Source organism: Acinonyx jubatus, chromosome A1, assembly GCF_027475565.1.
Source record: "Acinonyx jubatus isolate Ajub_Pintada_27869175 chromosome A1, VMU_Ajub_asm_v1.0, whole genome shotgun sequence".
In the NCBI taxonomy this organism is placed as follows: Eukaryota; Metazoa; Chordata; class Mammalia; order Carnivora; family Felidae; genus Acinonyx; species Acinonyx jubatus.
The window spans coordinates 222,254,090-222,276,635 of record NC_069380.1 but is presented as its reverse complement, the minus strand read 5'-3'; the positions used below and the strand labels follow the sequence as shown (position 1 = coordinate 222,276,635).

Below are 22,546 nucleotides of genomic sequence, written 5' to 3'. Positions count from 1 at the left end.
CAGCTTGACTAATCCATTTTCATAACCGCCTTTGGGAAGTGTCATGTGTTAGGCCCCCAGAGGAGCGTGCAGTTTTAAATCTTTACACAGTAGTTGATGATAACAAATAAAAACGAGTTTAGCCCTGGTTCTGTGCTGTAACCACTCATTCTAACGCGTGCATTCTGCCAAGCCAGGAACTTGCTTCCATTCATCATTGGATGTCAGTTTCTAGCTCAGAACCTGTGGTCCAGTAAAGGGCCGGATGCACAGACGGGCATGTTTCAGGGCCATAAGGCATATGCCAGAATGTTAATTTATTTTACCTTCATGTCCAGGAACCAGCTGGCAAAGAACCTTTAGCCAACATCATAGTGTTTCCTTTAGGGGTTGGGGGTACACAATTAAGACAGCATTTGTGATTTACTCCCCCTCTCTCCTCATTTCATACACTCCTCGATGGCCAGCGTTCAACTGTCACTGTCTCCTCCCTGAGCGTCATGCTTTACTTTGAACTGAGATGGTTAGAGAGTTAAAAACCCTCCTATCAAGTCTGAGATCTCTCACGGATCTGTGTCTAGTTTCCTAAAACTGACTCTTCTTCATGGGATTCTCACTAAATTAAAAGACGATGTTTGTAGTTTTTTATAACGACGCGAAATGGATTTCCAAAGCAAACTGTATTCAGGGAACAGTCATTATGCAGGGTTTCATAATGATGCAGGAACATCATTATGCAGGGTTTCAGGAAACTATCTGACAATACAATTTGCTCCTTCTAAAAATGTTCCTAGATATTGATATTTTACTTGCAAAATTTTTATTGTAATAGGTTTCTAACATATTAAAAGTGTAGTTACCGTTGATGACCATCTTTCTTGCCTACAGTTGTGAGCTGAGCAGGGAGAGGAGACGTATCACCTACATGATTTACACCCTAAACACTTGCTACTTATACTATGAGATCAATATTTCATCTTGAAATCATCTCATTTTAAACTTCTGTTTTTGAGAGAGAGAGAGAGAGCGCGCAAGCTCGTATGCATGCAGCGGAGGGGCAGAGAGAGGGGGAGGGAGGGAGAGAGAGAGAGAGAAAGAATCAGAAGCAAGTGCCAAGTTCAGTGAGGAGCCCATCCCAGGGCTGGATCCCATGACCCTGAGATCATGACCTGAGCTGAAATCCAGAGTCAGATGCTTAACCCACTGAGCCACCCAGGTGCCCCGAAAATGGTCTCATTTTAAATAAATTCAGGTTATGGATCAGCCAGCAGCATTGTCTGCAGCTGTGAGCTCCTCCCCGTAACGCCCCTCACCCCTGCGTACAGAACGGCACTCCTTATCCATCTAAAGGAGCCAGCCATCAGGGAAAGGGAGAGGACAGCTCTAGCTCATAGGGTCGAGCCAGTTTGATTTAAATCGGTTAGCAGACCAGAAAGAGCAGGGCCAACTCTTTGCGGGTACTTTTTTATCTGATGCACACTGTTGAGTCTCCCTAACTTCACGTTCTCTTGGGAAGCCCAGGCCAGGTTGCAGGTTCTGTCCTTGGAATATGTAATTAGCTGGAATGACATGGTAGGGATGATGGGGCAGGAATTTACGACACAGACTGGATGATCGATACGCCTTTTGATGTGTATTTCCAAGCAGTTTACTAGATGATATTTTTCATCCTGTATTTTTTCTTAAACCCTCTGATGTGACCCGCGTGAAGGAAGTCAGCAGTAGTGCTGTAGATGTTTGGATTCCATCAAGTCTTTGAACTCCAGGGAACATGCATGTGGCCCTCAGTCTTCTGCTGTTGTGGGTATAGGCCTCGCCTCCCCCTCGTCAGTTGTGAAGATTGTCCTATTTCTGTTTTATAAATATGTTACTGGGGCAGATGCACATGATGTAGCCTCACATATTTGCAGCCAGAAGTAAAAAAAAAACAACAAAAAAAAAAACAATGCAGCTAAAAGATATAGCTATTGCTTTTGCGATGAATTTATCCTTTATTTAATTTTTTTTTTTAATGGCTGTTTATTTTTGAAGGAGAGAGAGCGAGAGAGACAGCAGGAGTGGGGGAGGGGCAGAAGGAGAGAGAGAGACACACACAGAATCCGAAGCAGGCTCCGGGCACAGAGCCCAATGTGGGGCTCGAACTCCCAAACCGTGAGACCGTGACCTGAGTGGAGGCCGGACACTCAACCGACTGAGCCACCCAGGCGCCCCAAGACCAAGCTTTTTAACGTCAGTCCAGATGAGCAGCCCGTGTGGGATTTTTCTGCTCTGTCAAATGCAACGTGGGAAAAGGCAAAACCACATTAAACTCTTGCAGGATTAATGTTTGTTTATTGGATGAGGTGGGAGATTCAAAGACCGGTTTCCTTCCTTTAAGGAGCTCACGGTTGATGAAGGCAAAGAAGTGCACCAGTAATTAGAATGAGACAAGTGTTGGTCTGTAGATGTGGGGGGTAGAGACACTGGCCAGAAGATAGCCATTAAATTAACTACACGGATGAATCATTACTTTTTTTTTAATATTTATTTATTTATTTATTTATTTATTTATTTATTTATTTATGAGAGAGAGAGAGAGAGAGAGGGAGAGAGAGAGAATGAGAATGTGCTGTCAACACAGCCCAATGTGGGCCTTGAACCCATGAGCCCTGGGATCATGACCTGAGCCAAAATCAAAAGTCGGACGCTTAACTTGACTGAGCCACCCAGGCACCCCTCGGTCATTACTTCTGTCCTTTCTCTGTCCTACTGTATGTCACTTGACCCACCTCCTTCACCTGACCACGCCACGTGAGATATTCCGGGGTCAATTGGTTACCATTTAACGAGTTATGTGAATATCACTTTTGAGGATATGAATTTCGGGATTGATTTTGTTTCATTTAAAGGTCTTAATTACCAGATAGAGAAGACGTTTAGATATCTTACATTCCCATCAAAAACAAAGTACTTTAAGGATTAAAAGTGGAAGGAAAAGCCTTCCAAAAATAGTTCTTAAAAACACAGGAAGAATATACTTTATATCTCTAGCATACGGTCACTGAAGGACCTCTTGGGGAAATGTCCCCAGCTGGTGCCCTCTCCTGCCAGCCTTGCAGCAGGGACAGGATAGTCCTCTTGAGAGAATGAGGGAAGGATTGCTGTTGCTCCCGCATTCAAGATTCTAAGAAAAACTCACGCTGGTTTGTAGGACCCAGCAAGTCTGTATCCTGGCGATGCTAACTTCTTGAATCCAGAGTATAAGTGCTGTTTGTCCTTCGTTCCAGAGAGAGATGTGATCTCTAGGAACACAAGTTGGGGGGAGGGGGACCACATCGAAAATGACTCTGAAATTACATGTGGCATATGATGAAAAGGGGTATCTCTACACAAAGAAAACCTTTTGTTTTGATAACATCTACTTTGGAAAATGTTAATTTCCAGAGTTTCTTCGTGGATTGGGTAAGTTTGCAGTGCTGTTCATATCAGATCATTTTTCCATTAATGTTTTGTTATAAGAATGATATTTCCCTCCATATCTAGGCCCTTTTGCCCTAATGTGTTGCTTTCTCTTGACTCCTAAGTTGCCAATAGTTTACAGAAGTAGCTGAGACTCTTGAACATGATTTTTTTTTTTTTTATATCTTAACAAACGTAAGGCAAGGTTGGTAACCAATTATTTTCTCATTCCTCGAGCCTTTAGTTTCCAGTCTGATTTTTACTACCTTGTAATCTCTAATGGCTGATTGACAAATGATTATTTCTCAACTTCACAGGACGTGGGAGCCCTGTCTGCTTACTGGTGGTTTTCCTAGAGCTTCAGACAGTAGGTGGTCCAGAGTATTTCCTCCATGTGAATCAATGTATTAATCCTCGGGATTATTCTGCCTTGGGGAAGAAAAGCAAAAATGACTTATTATGACTCCTGAATATACTCTGAAATAGATTCTGTCTTACAAGTTTAATTTTCATGTCATTATTCAAAAAAAATAATAATAGGAATTAAAGATTTATATTAAGTCTTCATAGACTCTGATATGTAAAAGTTGAGTAGCAGTTCAAATGTGGTGAATAATGCATACTTTTAATTAGATCATATTCTAAGAAAAATCCGTAACACCCCGTCTTGATATAAATACATCACAATTCTGTGAATCAGAAAAACTGCTGTGTTACGTGTAGTTCCCCTGAAATTTTCAAAAGCTGAAATTTTTCTGTGTACCTTGAAAGTTTGTTCATGGAATCTTCCAGCCCACATTGCAGTAAACAGCCAAGTATTCTGCATCGGAAGTGTTGTAACAAAGACTGATAAGGCTGTCTGATTATGGACACGAAGAGCCTTCCGTGAGCTCATCTGGAAGGGTTTTCCGAATTAAAACTAAAGGTCTTAACATTGGTGACTTGGATAGCTTTCGTTATGGAGAAGGAAAACTGTCGAAGCCTGTGGTTGAACTTGTGGACGTCACAGGTGTGGACCTGGGGGAAGGAAGTATTTCAGTGAGGATTCTGTCACTTAACTCTTGCTAGGTGTCCCCTGGTGTTACTTTCTAAAGTCAGCATGCGTGTCTCCAAACCCGTGCACAACACGATGTGTGTGTGAGAAGAGACTGTTTAGTTATGTAAATGCTTATTTGTGGGGGGGTCCTTGTCTTTGCAGTTGGACACTTCCATTGACAGTTTATTTGGTTTTTGACTTAAAATTTTTTTGTGATTATACCTATTCTATGGTCTAGGTGCCTTTCTTTTTTCTCTTTATTGAAATCTTTTCTTTTTTTTTTTCTTTTTTTTTTTTAAATAACAGCACCGGACTTTTCCTTCTCCATAAAATCTTAACATTCATTTGGTTCTTCTCCATGTTCCAACTTTCTTATACAGGAAAAGCGATCACTGTTTTTAACCAACTCGATTTACCTAGCTGGCTATCCAGGTTTTTATGGAAGCCAAAATAAAACTTCAAAGCAACTGAAGACGCTGGAGCCTCCCATCTTTGCCTTTCAACTAACACCTACCGATGTTTATCTTGGGAATAATTTGATGTTTATTTGATGAAACGTGTAGTTAGGTGTTAATGGCCATGAATGTCAGGCTTCAGAACGGTGTGCAGAAACCTCTTAAGATTCTGTGTTGAGCATTTGATGCTCTGTGGTCAGGGGTTTCTATGGCACCCTTGAAAGCGAGGAGTTAAAAATGCCTGCCTGGCCCCCACGTGGTCTCCTTGGAATGTGCTGGAGGGGAGTCACAGCCATTTCCTATCCGACCTCGGCTCACCTTTTCCTCTTCGTCCTTGCCATCTCTCTGCCTGCCTCACACTGTCTCCAGTTTGTCATCCTCTTTTCTAGCACCAGGAACTGTTTGCCATTTCTGATGAATATCTGAAGTGTGGCATACACGATATTGCGATGGAAACATGACTCGTTATGAACTGCATTCAAATATTGCTGTGACAGTGACTTCTCGAAGAGTATGTGGAAATTTCTGTTGGAGCGTAAGCTCTTCATCACCAGCTTTCTGTTTGACTTCAGTTATCTTTGGTAAACTTTTAAGTATGTTTCCGCTGAAATGAGGACTGTCCAGTTCTGATAAATGCCTAAGAAAGGAGGATTGGGTTTAGTGCTTGCTCCTTTAGCCATAGAAGAAGCCGAGGAAGGGGAACCTGGGTGGCTCAGTCAGTTAAGTGTCTGACTCTTGGTTTCAGCTCAGGTCATGATCGCACGGTTTGTCCATTTGAGCCCTGCGTCGGGTGCCGTAACGGACGTTGTGGAGCCTGCTTGGGATTCTCTCTCTCTCCCTCTCTCTCTGCCCTTACCCCACTTGTGCCCATTCTCCCTTCAAAAATAAACTTAAAAAAAAAATTTTTTTTTTTTTTTATAAAAGAAGCCAATGAAGTTGGCTTCATCCAACAGAATATACAAATGTGTTGGTGGATAAAACCGTGCAACCCCTTACCCGGGTAACCCATCGATACTTGTCTGAATATCACACATTGCCTTTAGCTCTTTCCGGAAGAAGGTATGGCATGCGTGATAAGTCCTCTCATTTTCTCTTGATAAACGATTTTTGAAGCCACCAAATTCAGGGTCCACATAGATAGGTCAGTGTTGGTACATGTAACAGAAGGCCGTATGTTTGGTGATAGCTGTTGACCCCACATGCCTCTTGGGATGGGCGTTGGTGTCCCGAAGGGCATGTTCAGACAGCCCAGGCTATCCATCTAAATTATAGCTTCATTTGTCTCCCTTCCAAGGCCTTGCGATGCAAGGCTGATCCTCATTAAGGCCCTGTTAGGATTGCAGATATGTGTGGCATATTTACATCTTATAATGTCCTTTTATGGTTGAAAATACAAGCTTCAATCAGGGAGACAAAACTGTTTTAGTCTGGGTTCCCCCTGAATCTGTGAATTGGTACTTGTTCAGAATCCGTTTTACTGGTAACCAGAGCGGGCGAGGGGCGGAGAGAGCAGGAGACACGGAATCCGACGCAGGCTCCAGGCTCTGAGGCAGGGCTCGAACCCACGACCCGTGAGATCTGACCTGAGCCAAAGTCGGATGCTTAACCAACTGAGCCAGCCAGGCGCCCCACGATTCATTTTTTCAGCGGTTATTTTGCAACATTTTATAATCTCTTTTGATTACAGTATAATAAAATGAAGCCTTTTGGTCTACGGAACACAGGAGGTACCATGTGCCAAGCCTTACAAAGACTGACATTCTAAGATAGAGCAACCTAACGAGGGAGGTACTGTTGTCATCCCATTGTACAAATGATGGAATTTTGACACAGAGAAATTAAGTAAGAGATCATGCGGCCAGTGTGACTTTGCCCTTCTTGGTCTATATTCCGTGCTTTCCTAGTCGGTAGAAAAACTTACTTTGCTGCTTCCGATTTGGGTAACTTTAATGTGACTTCTTTAAGTAAGTGCTGTATGTTAGCTGCCGTCGTTGGCAATGAGCTAGATTCCGAGGCTCTCATAGGTTTATCCCGGAAGTGGAGCAGCCATCGCTGTGCCTGTGAACCCCCTGAGGGCCACTGGTGTCCCAAGCACCCCCTCCCCTGGTCCCTGTGACTGCATCATGAAAGGGTGTCATGATAGATGCACCTGGACTTAAATCCTCATTTCACACCTTATTTATGTCCACATTGGCTGGATCCAGTTCCTCCAACCTTCTTAGCTTCCATTCCTTTTGTGTCTAATTTGACACGAAGGAGGTCTGCTTCTCGTTATTGTAAGGATCAGCCAGGCAGGGAACACACCTGAAGAAGGAAGGGGTGGTGGGAATGCACGCTGGTGCAGCCGCTCTGGAAAACAGGATGGAGGCGCCTCAAAAAACTAAAACTAGAACTACCCTACGACCCAGCAATTGCACCACTAGGCATTTATCCACGGGATACAGGGGTGCTGTTTCGAAGGGACACATGCACCCCCGTGTTTATAGTGGCACGATCAACAGTAGCCAAAGTATGGAAAGAGCCCAAATGTCCATGGATGGATGAATGGATAAAGAAGATGTGGTATATATATACAACGGAGTATTACTCGGCAATCAAAAAGAATGAAATCTTGCCATTTGCAACTACGTGGATGGAACTGGGAGGGTATGATGCTAAGCGGAATTCATCAGAGAAAGACAAAAATCATATGACTTCACTCCTATGAGGACTTTGAGAGACAAAACAGATGAACATAAGGGAAGGGAAACGAAAATACTATAAAACCAGGGAGGGGGACAAAACAGAAGAGACTCTTAAATATGGAGAACAAACTGAGGGTTGCTGGAGGGGTTGGGGGAGGGAGGGATGGGCTAAATGGGTGAGGGGCACTAAGGAATCTGCTCCTGAAATCATTGTTGCACTAGATGCTAACTAATTTGGCTATAAATTTTAAAAAATAAAAAATAAGATAAAAAGTTACAGAGAAGGAGGGAGGCAAACCCTAAGACTCCTAAGGACTGAGAACAAACTAAGTAAGGGTAGATGGGGGTGAAGGAGAGGGGAAAGTGAGTGTGGGCAGGGAGGAGGGCACTTGTTGGGATGAGCCCTGGTGTGGTATGGAGGCCAATTTGACAATAAATTATATTTTAAAAAACTAAAAAAAAGAAAAAAGAAGGAAGGGGTGGTCTTTTCCATCATTCATTCCCTTCCCTGTCTTATCTAGATCTTCATTTCCTTCGAGCGTTTTTGACAAATTGTAATTATTTTGTTTGTGAGGCGCCTGGGTGGCTCAGTCAGTTAAGCGTCCAACTTCGGCTCAGGTCATGATCTCACAGCTTGTGGGTTCGAGCCCCGTGTCAGGCTCTGTGCTGACAGCTCGGAGCCTGGAGCCTGCTTGCGGTTCTGTGTCTCCCTCTCTTTCTGCCCCTCGCCCACTCACGCTCTGTGTCTCTCTCTTTCTCTCTCAAAAATAAATCAACATTAAAAAAGATTGAGAATATGTACATTACACATTCCCAGGGTCTGCAGGACAGAATAATTAGGTGAAAGGTTGTTCCATCATCGTGTGTGTGTGTGTGTGTGTGTGTGTGTGTGTGTGTGTTTAACTAGTAATTTAATTCGTGATAATATATAATTGGATTTATGCTTATGAGTCATCTGCTTTAACTTCAGACCGCATTTGGTAGAGTTGTCGCCACTGTTTGCTTTGTGTGTATAGGTGAAAATTGTACTGAGCTTTCAATGTGAATAAAATGTAAGAGTGTCATCATGTTGGGAGAACACATTCTCCCTTGGGAGTACATTATCCACGAATACCTGGGGACCTGTGTTGTAGTTAATAACTCTTGCCACGCGGGGGTCTAACATTGAATCCTGGGACTTGCCTCTTCAACCTCTATTTTAGGGAGGTGGGAAGTCAAGGTAGAAGGACTCCGAGTTACCCACACAGACACTACGATCGAATGCACCGTCAGATCCTAAAGTGAGATTTTAACCTAAGTACAGCTTAGTGGAAATGCGTCATTGAATATATTTTTGCGCCGAAGTACATTGAAGGTACCTTAATTACAGTTTTTTCAAACATACTTAAGTGCCAATGTTGAAATAAGACATTTTCCCCTGTGGTGGCTATCAGATACATTTTGTTAAGGTTTTTTCACATTTAATATTTAAAAAATGCTAAAGTTATTTTACAGTTAAACTTTAGTTTTCAAAACATTGTGTTTTGCTGTCACTTTGAAGATAAAGTGTCTTTTGTCATTGTTGATGCTATTTCTTCTCCCTGGAGTTTTTCCATTAATACCATCTGGCCTCCCTATTCTATTCTCATTGTTAAGAGACATTGCATAAGTGCTACATCTAAATGCTAGATATATGATGTTTTGTGTATACATCTATACAAATCTATAAATACCACTTTGCCTCTATGAGTAATTCCATTGTTTTGGTAAACATTCTCACCTCAGCGATTTAATGTATGAAATTCTGAGATTAATGATAAAAAAACTGTAATTTTATAGGCTTTTAGAAATTACTAGGCACTGCACAGAAAGTTACATCACTTTTTTCTTTTTCTTTCTCTCTCTAGGTAGAGAATCTCCTCAGTCTTTACTATTAGAAAAACACAGAGAAAACTTGCTGGGGTGGGAAAGACAAAAATGAAGAAAAGGGTGAGGGAAGGAAAAAAAGGAGAGAAATTAATTGTGTAGGGTAGCTCAGCCAGCATCAGGATGGATTATTTGGAAGCGTCAGGATTCAGAGTGATGGGCGTATGATGCTCAAGCTTGTGTATTTGCTTTCGTAGAGTCAAAACGTAAAACTGGGAAGTGTAGTGAATTAGGATAGGTTGAATTGTATCAGCGAAATGTGTGGATAGAGAAATAAATGTCAGGAAGAGCCTAAAAAAGGAAGGGGATACAGGTTTTCTAAAACCTTTCTAGAATTCTTGGAGATGGCTTCATAGTAGAGTCCCATTGTACTCAAAGGTATTTGGAAAGGGTCTTTCAGCCAGAAATGATGGCCACAGCTTGTCCCAGCTTTGAGAATTGGCTTCAACTCTTCAGAGGACGTTCTCCATTGTGTTGACAAGAATAGAGCCCTCCCCATAAAAGACCTTTGGGAAGCTGGAAATTCTAGATCACAGGGGCCACGACAACCCTGAAAAGTAGGTTGAAAACTGAGCCCCCGTGATGGCAGTAGGGGGCCAGTGAGAAAGAGGGGCCTCATTCCCCAATTGGCCATTTCCCCAATTTGCTTTACAAACCCTTCCATGAGAGATCTTTTTCAACATTGCATTCTTGCTCCATCTGGATCTCTGGAGATCTGAACTCTGGCTGTGACCGTTGAGGAGAAGCACCTAATCTTCTATCAGTCATCTTGTATCACCTTATGAAAGTCATTTCAGTGAGTGTTGGGTTTTTCCTCGGATTAAAGTTCTGAATATGAATCTGACAGGCTTTGACCCAGAGCCCCTCGGACTGAATAGAGTCCATTGGCACTCTAAAAAGGTGTGGATCCTGAGTTCGTACATATGGCTGAGTGATGATAATGTTTCTATTTGGTGCAGAGGATTAAAAAACCTAAATGTTACTGTGTCTTCAATTCAACGATGGAAGAAGTCCGTTGAATACTGGACTGCCCACTGGATGTGTGTTCCATATACTTTGGTTTGTCAGTTGTAACTCTTACCTGGAGTGTTCCTTCTTCAAAAGGTACCTGTGGTTGGGAACCAACTTTGATGTGGCCTCTAAAGTTCCTGGCCCAGCACTTAAGCTGGCCTTTGGTGGAATAACTCCTCAGTCAATTTTAAGAAATTGTATCTCTTTCCGTATAAGACAGCGGCAGGAACGGAGTGTGTGAGAATGGCTGTCTAAATCCTCTGACACGTCATATGTCCCAGATTTAACTTAAAAGAATTGGTAGACTTTGTGTTAAAAGAATCAAGGGATAAATGTGCTACAGAGGATTTGGAAAATATTTAGCATTTTTGTGGTCTCTTTAACAGTGCCTCACTGTTTCCTGGGGCAAGGGCATTAGTGATCAGAGAAATTGTGAATCTCTGCATCTGGGCCACCGTGGAGCTTTCTTAGGCATGGGCTGGCTAGTACCCCGGGGTCGTGGGTCTGCCTGTGTCTTGTTCTCAGTTGCTTGTGATTATTTCTGTTCAAACCGATCTGAGATATTCCAGACCTGGGGGAATGAACGGATGGTTTCATGCTGGTTGATATTCTGGTAAATATGGGGCGCCTGGCTGGCTCAGTCAGTAGAGCACATGAGTCTTGATCTTGGGGTCATGAGTTTAAACGCCACCTTGGATGTTGAACTCACTAAAAATAAATAAAAATAATATTCTGGTAAATATCTTTTAGATGGTTGTGTGCAGTCCTAGGGCTAGAATTGCCACCTCAGCTATAAACGCAACAGTCTCTCTGAGACACACACAAATTTAGCCACTGTTTGTAAACTCGTGGGATGAAAAGACCACGTTCGTATCTCATGTTTGTTACCTGGAGACAATGACCGATAATTGTGCCTATGAGAGCAGCCTCTGTTGTGAACTGAATCCGTTGAAGTGAAAACAAGGATGCCATATTTTACTTACCTATTTCTTTTGAGAGAGAGTGTGTGTGCAAGTGGGGATGGGGGAAGTGCAGAGGGAGAGAGAGAGAGAGAGAGATAAAATCCCAGGCAGGGTCCACACTCAGTGCAGAGCCCAGCTGGGGGTTCGATCTCATGACTGTGAGGTCATGACCTGAGCCAAAATCAAGAGTTGGATGCCCAACCGCCTGAATCACCCAGGCACCCCAGCCATACCATACTTAAATTAAAAGCTTATTATTATTATTATTATTATTATTATTATTTATTATTTTTTTTTATCATGTGCTGTTGCTGTGTGTGATAAGGCGACAAAGCGTTGAACTTCCGGTGCATCTGTGGCATTAATTCTATAGTGGCCTCCCGCGGTGTGAATCTACATGGGGGGAAGGGTCACGTAAGCGGAATCGTTAAACAATATCTGCTCCGGAGGCAGTTGAATGTTACCGTGGGATATGGTGGTGTTTGTGTGATCGTTACCGCACGGACAGTGCGATGTTTATTCTCTGGCTGAACATTCTCGTTGCGTACACTTGAGGATGAATAAAACCAAGCTGAGACGTTGACCAAGCTCTGTCACTGAGGTGTCCTTTCAAACTCAGAAGGAAGGAGGCAATGTGTTTTCCACTGTGGGACGTGAGCTACTTCCAGCCCATAGTATGGCACAGCTTCCTACAACGAGCGTGTTTATGGTTGCCTACCATTAAACAAGGGGACACTGGATGGCTCAACACCCTCCCGTCTTGATAAAAATACACGCTGCGTTGCAATTGTGCTTTTTTTCTTAGCTTTCAAAGTGCTTTTATGTACGGTGTTAGGGCTCCTCGATTACCTTTTTTTCTAATCACACACCACCATTGCACAAGTCCCAGCATCTCTTAATTACGGAGGGCTTGTACCACATCATATAAAACTTTAAACATGTTCACACCTCAAATTAAATACGCTTTGCATTAACTAGAAATCTGTGTGTGTCGATCTGTAGAGGCTTGATGGCGTAACTATTACTGTGAACATTTGTCTTCGCCTGTTCAGGCAGCCCTGACAAAATACCCTAGAGTGAGTGGCTTAAACACTAAATATTAATTTCACTCAGCTTGACGCTGGGGAAGTCCAGGATCAAGGTACCAACAGATGGGGTGTCTGGTGGGGAGCCCTCTTCCTGGTTGGTAGGGGACTGTGTTCTTACCATCGTCTCCCACGGTGGGGGGGGGGGGGGGTCTCTGGGGCCTGTTGGCAAAGAGCACTGATTCCCTTCATCAAGGCTTCCCCCGCATGACCCAACACCCACGTACCTCACAAAGGCCCTGCCCCTGCATACCGTCACACTGAGGGTTCGGTTCCAACATAGGAATTTGGTGGGGCACATCAGCATTCGGTCTATAGCAATAGTTACGTACTTATTCGTTAAACTCTCTCTTTTGAATTTTGGAGGCTTTATTTTTCTTTCCTTGAGATCTCAACCTTGCAGACTTTACAGGGCCTTTGAGAGCTGACACCTTTGTCCCACGTCCACAGGGCCTGTCCTCGTCGCTGGCCTTGCATTGCCTAACCTCCTGGTGGGTGGGTCTGACCTGGGTGAGGCACGGCCGTCCCTCTGGCAAAGCCTGGTTTTCCAGCCAGAAGCAAATCCAAAGGTAAGAAGCTCCTCCCTGACTGTGTGCCTGGCCGCAAGTCGGAGTTTTAATCTCCTTGGGTTGTGGTGTTGGGGGTCTTTTGCATGGTTGCTCCCCCCTGAGCTGCGGCACTGGCCAAAGTCTAGATAGATGTGATTAATCGGCCTGGAATTTGAAAAGCCAAATTCAGTCACTAGATCCATGAGACCTTTTCGGTCCTGTTCGGTCAGTGGTAAGGCAGTTGCCAGCATTTTCTTTTGTGTTTCTTTCTTTCTTTTGAGAATGAGAGTTGGGGGGGAGGGCCAGAGAGGGAATCCTAAGCAGGCTCCAAGCTGGGAGCCAGATGAGCTGGGAGTCAGATGTGGGCTCAATCCCACAACCGTGAGATCACGACCTGAGCCCAAATCAAGAGTCCGGACGCTTAACTGACTGAGCCACCCAGGCGCCCCGCGCTGTCCCCCACCTCCCCATCCCCCACCAGCATTTTTTTTAACCCCTACTTAAAAATCACTTGACACACAGCTGCTTCACCTTTTTAAACCTTCAGTGTAGACTTTCTCATGTTTTCTATAAATGGCTCTTTTTTTCCCCCATGCTAACATTTCTGCCTCTTTGGCGGCTTTGTGCCTTCCTATTTCCTTAATTTTTCTGAAACCCACAACTTGAGCTCTCTCTCTCTCTTTTTTTTTTTTTTTTTTTCTTTTTGGACCATCCCTAAGGCTTCTCATTTGCATGTGTTTTTTTAGGGTTCTCTTTTACTTTTACTTATTGCTAAGACCCTTGCTGGTGTGCTTTGGTCCATCCATACTAAAATACACCAATTTCCATGTGATGGTTTTTGTTCCACTTGACTATAAAAAGTTACTTTGTTCTGTATAGAAACTTTGTATTTTATAGGAGATGTATTTTTGATTCACTTGTCTGTTTTTAGCTGCACTGACTTTACAGTAAGTATTAACAATCAACCTAATTTTTGTTACTATTTATTTTACACAGTGAGTTCATTGAGCAGGCTTGCTATTTTCGGGTGATTCCAGACTCTGACCACTGATTGTTAAGAAATGTATGTGTTTAAGAGATGGTCATGGGGAGGAGGGAGTCTTATGAATAATTTATTGCCAAATGTGTTGAGATATTTTTAACCTGAATTTTTGGCACTTAAGGAGTGGGTTTGAGAAATTTACTCTTAGAATTAGATTTTTTTTTTTTTTTTGCATAGATAGAACAGAAAATTTAAAATTATAATGGCTTAAGTCAGAGATAAGTTTAATTTTCTTTTACATAAAATTCCAACAATGGGCTCCAGGGCTGATGTGGTAGTTCGGTGGTGTTTTCAAGATACCAGGGTCCTGTCTTTCAGCTTCCATTCTCAGTGTTGATTTCTGCCCTCATGGTTCAAAATGGCAGCCAGAATGCCAAGCTCTCTTTCTTCAGAAGCACATACAACACTTTTTAGATCATATTTTGTTTGCCAGCACTTAGTAGAGAAGTTGAACTTATTTTACATAGGAGAAGGACACAAGTAATTGGATACCAGAGCGGTTGTGATAGTGGTCGTGTGCGTTGGTCCACAAAACCCCCATATTTCTGCTGTGGCAGTGGGGGTGGGTGGATGGTTTTAGTCTCTTGGATGGGAACACAGAAAAGGAGTAGATTCAGGTAGGTGGGAAAGGTGGTAAGGAGCTCACTTGGGGAAATCTTGAGTTTGAAGTACTCAAGGGATGTCCGTGTTGGGTCAGTGGTATACCACAGCGTGCTCGAGTCTGTAGCTCAGGAAATAATAGTCGGTAAGCTGTAGACACTAGACAAAGGAACCTTAGCATTCCAGAAGGCTCTTGGGACTGTGCACGTGGGTGAATCTCTCAGGAAAAGCAAGACAGCTGAGTTGACGAGGACCAAAGGTGATGCCTCCATGAACATTTGAAGGAAGTCACGGACAGAAGAGAGAAACTTAGGTTGAGGCTTAAAGGTGAGAAAGACAGGTGTGTGGAAAATTAGAGGGAAGCAATAGGTGTGTTTTTATTTTAGCTTCATTTTTACCGTTGGACTGTTGTTTGATATAATGGACGCATCACAAAGATGAACATTTTAACTTCAGAAAAGGCTAGGTGTGATATAATCTGAAGGGCACACAAGACTATGCCGCCAGCTCAAGAAAAGCACTGAGGTCCTTGTTGTCTCATTTCATCATTAAAAGATCCTCTGAATAAATCTTTTCTCACATCAAGGTGTTATTGTCCCCATTTTATGCTTATGAAAAGCAGGCTTGCCGAGCTTCGGCAGTTCACTCCATGCCATGGCGCAGAAAGGGATTAGATCCCTGGCTTGGAAACCAAGCGCATTTATTGGTTCTGCTCTGGATTTTGTGCCTCAGTACCCTGACTCCTGAGAAGTTGACTTGTCAGAAGATTTTGACTTGGTAAGAGCTGTGCTGTTGCTAACAACCCAAGTCCCTTTGCTCTCAAAGAATTAAAAAAAAAAATTTTTTTTTAATTTCTGAAAAATTAAAAACAAAATTTAAAAATTAAAAAAAAAAAAAAAAGGACTATCTTGTTCGCACTGGCTAAATATGTTCATCTAAGACTAGATTAGACCGGAATCTGCCAACTTTTCCTCAAGGGACCAGAGAGCAAACATTTTAGGCTCTGCCGGCCGTGTGATTTCTGTCACCACTACTCAAGTCTGCTTTTGCAGCCTGAAAACAGAGGGGGTGCGACAATGAATGGGCATGGCTGTGTTTGTTTGTTTTTTGTTTTGAAAATAGCCATTTATGTATACATATATATAACTTTATTCTATATAACTTCATAGTTTGTCTTAATGTTACCCATGCGAAGTAGCTCATTGGCATTTTTAAAATGAACGAACAAAAATAACCAAACAAAAAACCGCCGGATGCGGCCGCCAGATGAGGATATACCATCTTTATTTTGAAAATTAGAAGACTTTGGCCCTTCAAGACTAAGCAACTAGTGAGAAGTCCCTAACCCGTCCAGCATGGCGATAGCATGAGCATTAAAGGATCCTCTTTAGATCTGACACCATCGGCTTCCAACACCTTATTTCCTACTCTTCTTTTTGTCATGTGTGAGAAATGGAAGGTCTCTTTATTTTTATCTTTCTTTCTTTAATATAATTTATTGACAAATTGACTTCTATACAACACCCAGTGCTCATCCCAACAAGTGCCCTCCTCCATGGGCATGGCTGTGTTCTAATGAAACTTTATTTGAAAAAGCAAGGGGGTGGCCCCATTTGCTGGCCCCTGCTCTAGAAGAAAGGTGAATTTTAGAATTTCTGCTTTTTTTAAAAAAAAATTTTTTTTTTAACGTTTATTTATTTTTGAGACAGAGAGAGAGCGAGTATGAACGGGGGAGGGTCAGAGAGAGAGGGAGACACAGAATCTGAAACAGGCTCCAGGCTCTGAGCTGTCAGCACAGAGCCCGACGCGGGGCTCGAACTCACGAGCCATGAGATCACGACCTGAGCCGAAGTCGGACGCTTAACCAACTGAGCCACCCAGGCGCCCCTAGAATTTCCGCTTTTAAGCCCGCAAGTAAAATCGTCTGACAAAATTGTGAAAGTAGTGAATTATTCCCCTTTGTTTCCAGACCTCGAAAAATACGTAGCTGATTTTGTTCTTAAACTTGACCTTATCTCTAGAACGATCTTTTCTAAGTGTGATGACCGTTCTGAGAGGACAAATGAAAAGGGTGAAATTGGAGTCCCCATTTTGTTCTCTATTTTATTTTCCTGTGTGTAGTCTTGATGGGATTCTGAGTTACCGAGGTCCTTCCAAATGTCTCAATGTCATCTGTCGCTTCCACGTCAACCCCTAAGTCACAGAGGACCTTGACCACCAAACAGACTTCTGAGTTGCTCTGATCACCATCAGGGTGTATCCTGATAGCCACACTGGTATAGACTGGAATCTGTAGATGAGAGGAGTCGTGGGTCCTCACACTGTTGGCAGATTTGCATGCATTTTACTCCCGGGTGGTAAGAAGACCACCTCAGGAGTCTTCAAGGAACAGAAAAATCCTTCAACTTAGTTGCTTTATCTAGTGTTTTTTTCTTTGTATAATGCCGACGTACACAGCTATCATGGAAAAAGCTTTGTAAGGTGGAATTGGCTTGTTGGTGGTTTTACAATCTGTTCAAATCTGTATTTGTCCTGCAGTGGAGAGTTTTTAGTAATTTCAACTAGATGATTTTAAGGGCAATCTCTTCTAGAAGAACACACCAAGAGGACTTTAGTATTTTGTGTGCAAATAAGTGCCGATTATGACCAGTGAGCGTAATTAGTTTGTAGGAGAGTCATAAGCAGATTCTCTGTTCTTTCTAGCTGTTGGTTCTCACTGATTTGTAAGAGACAGAGCAAATGTTTGCTAAAATAATTGTAATTCACCTTTTGTGTGTTCCTTTTTATCGCAGGCATTGCATGGTTCAGGATACAGATTGAGCACCTGCATGCTCATTGCCTTTGAGTGCTATTATGTATCTGTTTGACCTTTGGCTCTCTTCATGACTTATAGGAAAGAAAATATTTTCTCCTTGTGCGAAAGTTCTCCTAAAGTTGCGGTGACTGGAGGAGCAGAAAGGCTGGGTTTGGGGAATCCCGAGAGTCCGCTGTAATCACACATCACAGTCAAGTTCCGCTAATTCTAAATAAAGAGTCCGTCGTGCCTGCCATAGAGGATGGTTTGGATCTCAGCATAGTCTACTTTTCAGAGTTACATTACAAGTGGAATAAATCTGTGTGAATCAGTTAAATGAAGTAATTTGATAAAAACATTCAATTCAATGGGCGTTCATTGCCATGAATCTTCAGTGAATAGTGAAGAGCTCAGTGACAGTTTTGAAGAACTACAATTATTTCTCCGAGTTTCATTTGATGAAGAATTGCAAATCCCACATTCGAGTTGTCACAGAGTGTGAGTCACGTGATCCAGAATCATGACTTTCTCCTATATGGCGTGCCTGGTACTGATTCCTAAGACATTTTAGGCTTAAATTAGATGAGAGTTCCAATATAAAAGTGGAGAGGATGAAGCTTAACACACCATCTATGCCGGATGTCTTTGTTTCATATATGCCACGTTGACCGGTCCATCAGTTGACATTAAAAAAAAGTAACGGTGTTCTGACAGCTGGCCTTTATTTTAATGGGTGCCCTCTCTTTTATGGGTGGTCTTAGGAAATTTTAATTCACTCTCTTCCAACTGACTGATGGCATGGCTTTGATTTTTTTTTTTTTTTTAAGTTGTACATGGTAATTTATTGTAACCTGCAGTGCTCCTACTTACACGTTTATTTATTTGGACCCATTGCTCTAAACACATCGGTAATTCTGGACACGAAAATTTTTTCTCTCTTGGTATTTACCGAATTAGTGTCTTAGACGTCTCACGTGTTAGAGACGAATTGGCTCAGTCCCTTTGTTTTACAGAAGAACGTTGCAGGTCCAGAGATGTGAGGGACAAGTGTCCGGTCACCAGGGCTAGGGGAAGCCATCCTAACAAAAATTCTCTTTCCCTTTGGTTCAACTGAATCCATTTTTGGTCTCGCGTTCTTGACATAGTAAACCAATCTGCCCACTTAATACTTTCGTAAGTCTGCTGGGATTTTCTCCATTGAAACCGACTCGTGAGTCAGAGGTGAATATTCCCTTCCCAGCGTTTCTTCTGTATTCTCCTTATACCTAACAGTCACCTGGAACCTGGTGACTTACCGTGGCAGTGCAAGGCTGCTCTGTGTTTTCTAATCCCTCACCCCACGCCCATGCCTAATGTCAGTCAGGAAATGTGACTTGTAACCCGCTGCTCTCTGTGTTACAGGTTCAGAAGTTGTGGGGCTGCAAGGTTGGTGACAGGAAGGAGTAGTGGAACTCTCAGAATCTTGACCGAGGCTGAGTTTTGCCAGCTTGTGAAATCGGGTCGATTTTGTCACATTAAATATGTCTTCTCTATCATCCCCACCTTCTGTTTGAAGTGGACAATATGTGTGCCTTTGACTTTCTCATTAAGACATTACACCTCTCCTCAAACACATGTGTCAAAACTAAAGATTGCTTAAGACTCACACTGCCAATGGTGCATTCTGTTTAGCACCGTCCTCCAGAAGAGAGTAAGCTTATAGACGGGGAACTCCAGACACCCACATAGGAGACTTGGGTTGAGTGTAGATAGGATCCTTGGTCTGTTCATCAGAAGGAATTTGTGTCAGACTGAGTGAATCATCAGTTGTCTGATAGCAGCCTGACTTCCCACCCTTGCCTTAACAACCCGCCCTGTTCTGCATCTCAGATGGTGCACCAGAACTTTGAAAGACATCCCTAGGAGAGCCTAGAAAGCCTCATTAGGAAAGATGTGGGCCACTGACTATGTATTTTTTCCTCTAACTCTTGCCAAATAATTGACTTTTTATTGTAGTGTACTTGTTAAAATTGCCTAAGCCACACTGTCAGAATCCAGCCCCGCCCCCCCCCCCCCCCCCCCCCCCGAGCTACTATTTATCTGCTTGCTGCCTTTGACCAATTGACAAGGTGTAATCTTCCTGGGGTCTAGACTTTGACGGACCTATGGATGGGAGTTCCGAGGGAACCAGGGACAGTGCCTGGACATTTGTGGCATTTCCAAAAGAAACGTGGAAGTGGATTTGAGTTCTCAATACAATCTAATCCAATCCACACATGATTATTGTACATCTGTGCAAAGACCAAAAATTATAGACCTAAGAGATACAGTGATAATCACTTAAGAGCACAAACGAAATGACCAAGCCTTGGAGAATTAAAAAGTGGCTTGTTTAACGTAAATCTCTAGTAGTGACCATTGATGTGAAATGTTGGGGGTCTGGGAGCAAACAGGAAAGAATTCTTGAGATGTCTTCAGTGCCACAAAGGTGATGTTAAAGCATGGGGACAGGACCCGTGGGCGGAAAAAGTTGTGAGGAGTGACTGATTATACACTTTCAAGCTGGGAAGGAAGGGGTTAGGGATAGTTTAAGTCTCTAGGGGATTTGTTCCAGGACCTTGAGGAGTCATTTACTATTGCCTAGTAAAACTTTAGTCATGAGACACTTCAGATGTGTATCAGTGGGCCAGTTGCTAACATATATCTTGAGGGGATAGAGATAAAGGAAGCTTCCAAATGGGATTATGTTAAAGTAAACCGTACAGGATCCTGGAGTTCAGGCTAATGTCAAGCAAAGGTTGCCCTTTGCCCTTACCAAGTGTTAACCTCCAGGCACCTGAGTTCCTGCAGGAAGGTCACTCTGCCGGTCCCAAGTCCTTGTCAATGGGCTGTAAGTTGCAAGTTGTAAGGAAGTTTAATTGTTCTACATTTCTTTTACCTTTGTTCTCCAAGTCAGCCATAATGAGATTGAAACCCAAGTTGAACAGAACATTGTTGATTCCAGTTCACGCGATCATGTGCAATTAATGGTGTTAGTTCCTTTTCTAAGGAGAGTGGGGTGAGTTTTGCATGGCTTGAACCCCTCAAGAGAGACACTGCTGAGGCATTAAATAGGTGCTTGGTTTTAAGTTCACGTGCTGGGTTGATATTTAGCACTTGGTCAGCAGGCGAGTCCCAACTGTGATGATATTCGTGTGGCTTGGAATCCAATGTCTCGTTCCCTGGGGGCTCCCTGATTCCAAGAAAACTTGGATCACGGATTTGGGTAATCTATTTTCTTAACTTGCTTTTTCTAAGCCTATAGAAAAAAAAAAAAAACAACAGAGAAATGGCCGACTTCTTGCCTGAATTTTATACTAACAGCAAGGAAAGATTTCTGGTAACTCTTTTTTGTACTCTGTGTTTGAATGTATTATTTTATACATGGAAAATAAAATATTCCTTGGAAAAGGGACTATTGATATTTCCATTTTAAAACTTTTACTGAACTCCAAACAGGTAAGATGGGCAAAACTGAGTATTATGCATGGCCCTTTGCCACAGCCTCCCGATCTACCTAAAACAAGGGAGGTGGATATGTAGTTGGAAAATACTCTTTCCCAAAGTTGCTTTCAAGCACATTTTAAGACACATTCTCCCATTTGATTTTTTTTTTTTCTGGCACTTTCTCCTGTACGTACTGGGCTCCCTTAGTCATTTGGTGTTCCCTGTTGGCATTCATCTTTTCTCAACACGAGGCGTCTGTTCTTATCATTGTAAGATTTTGCACATTTAGTAACATTCACTTGCTCTTAAAACCTACTCATTATATGATGAGTATTGCAGGCTTTAGTCTAGGATTTAAATGTGAAGGAAAATGATTGTTTTTGATCATAATTGACTCAATTTCCATTTGTTTGCCTGTTTTGAATACAGTAATTTATTCCCCCTCTATTTTACCTAATCTTGAAATTCAAGGTCACCACCAATTACCTAACAGGGCTGAGAAAAGGTTTCAGGTTGTTAAACACAAATCTAATCGAGTAAAGTTTAGAGATCTAATTGGCTTTATCAAACCATTTGTGAATCAGGCAGCATCCCGTCTGGCCAGTAGAGGGGAGCTCCCAGGAATTGTACAAAATGGAAGGTTTTTGTAGGAAGGCCGGTAGGGCAAGGATGTTACTAGCAAAAGAAAAGAAAGGATTGTTTCGGGCAAGGTCCTTCCTTTAGTGGGCAGAGAAAGGCTCCTGTTTTGTGGATGACTTCATCTTCCTTAGGGGCATAGAGGGGGCCCATGTGACAGATTACTTCATTAGCACAGATGAGAACATTCCTTACTGGCCCGGGTAAGCCTCCGTTTCTAAGGGGAGGTTGAAGCTGCAGGTAGGTTAGGTCTTGAGCCCTGGTTTGGTGACGTGGCCTAGCATACATGACTCCATTTTGGGCCTGTGGTGTTCTCTTTCACGAGGTAAAGAAAGGTGAATGAAAATTTCCTGAATACCTACTGTGTGTCATGAGCTGAACTTTGCTCTCTCGTGCCAGTACTGCAGTTAATGCTATTAACAACCTCGCTCCTACCCCCCCCCCCCACTTTTTTTTTCTTTTGTAGGTGAGACCGAGTTTGCTGAGGTGAACTTCCCCGCCCAAGTTCACACAGCCGAACTTGGCCTGCTGACCCCATTGCCCAAGTGCTTTCTCCCCACAGGGTATATTGGATGGGGGCTCAAAACTCACTGGCCAGCCATCAGCTCCATTTGAAGTAGAAGAGGAAAATCTGTTGTCTAATTCTATAAAATGGATGCTTCCGGAAAAGCATATTGTCTCAGGGAGAGCTGTAAACCCAGAACAACAATTGAAGCTTTGGTTCTGTAAGAAGGGAGTTTACAGAGCCCTACTGTGTGTTCCCCCAGTGTGAAAAGTTGCTGCAGTAACAAGTAACAAAGGACCACCTAAGGCCTGATGTAGGTGCGGAGTGGGGGGGGGGGGCGCTTCTCTGCAGCTGATAACACCGTTCTTCGGTCTGGAACCTTCCTCTTCTCTGCAGACTGC

General features: G+C 42.9%; 1 protein-coding gene across 3 annotated transcripts in view; it reads left to right on the top strand.

The window, feature by feature from the left end:
- BASP1 (brain abundant membrane attached signal protein 1) overlaps positions 1-22,546 on the top strand; it is a 56,530-nt gene that overhangs the window by 15,805 nt on the left and 18,179 nt on the right. The window contains exon 2 of one of the 3 annotated variants that reach the window (XM_027074565.2): positions 13,006-13,124. The exons of the other annotated variants lie outside the window; for them this stretch is intronic. The gene's annotated coding sequence lies outside the window, so the exon portion shown is untranslated. The remainder of the gene's footprint in view (positions 1-13,005; positions 13,125-22,546) is intronic. 3 annotated transcript variants of the gene reach the window in all.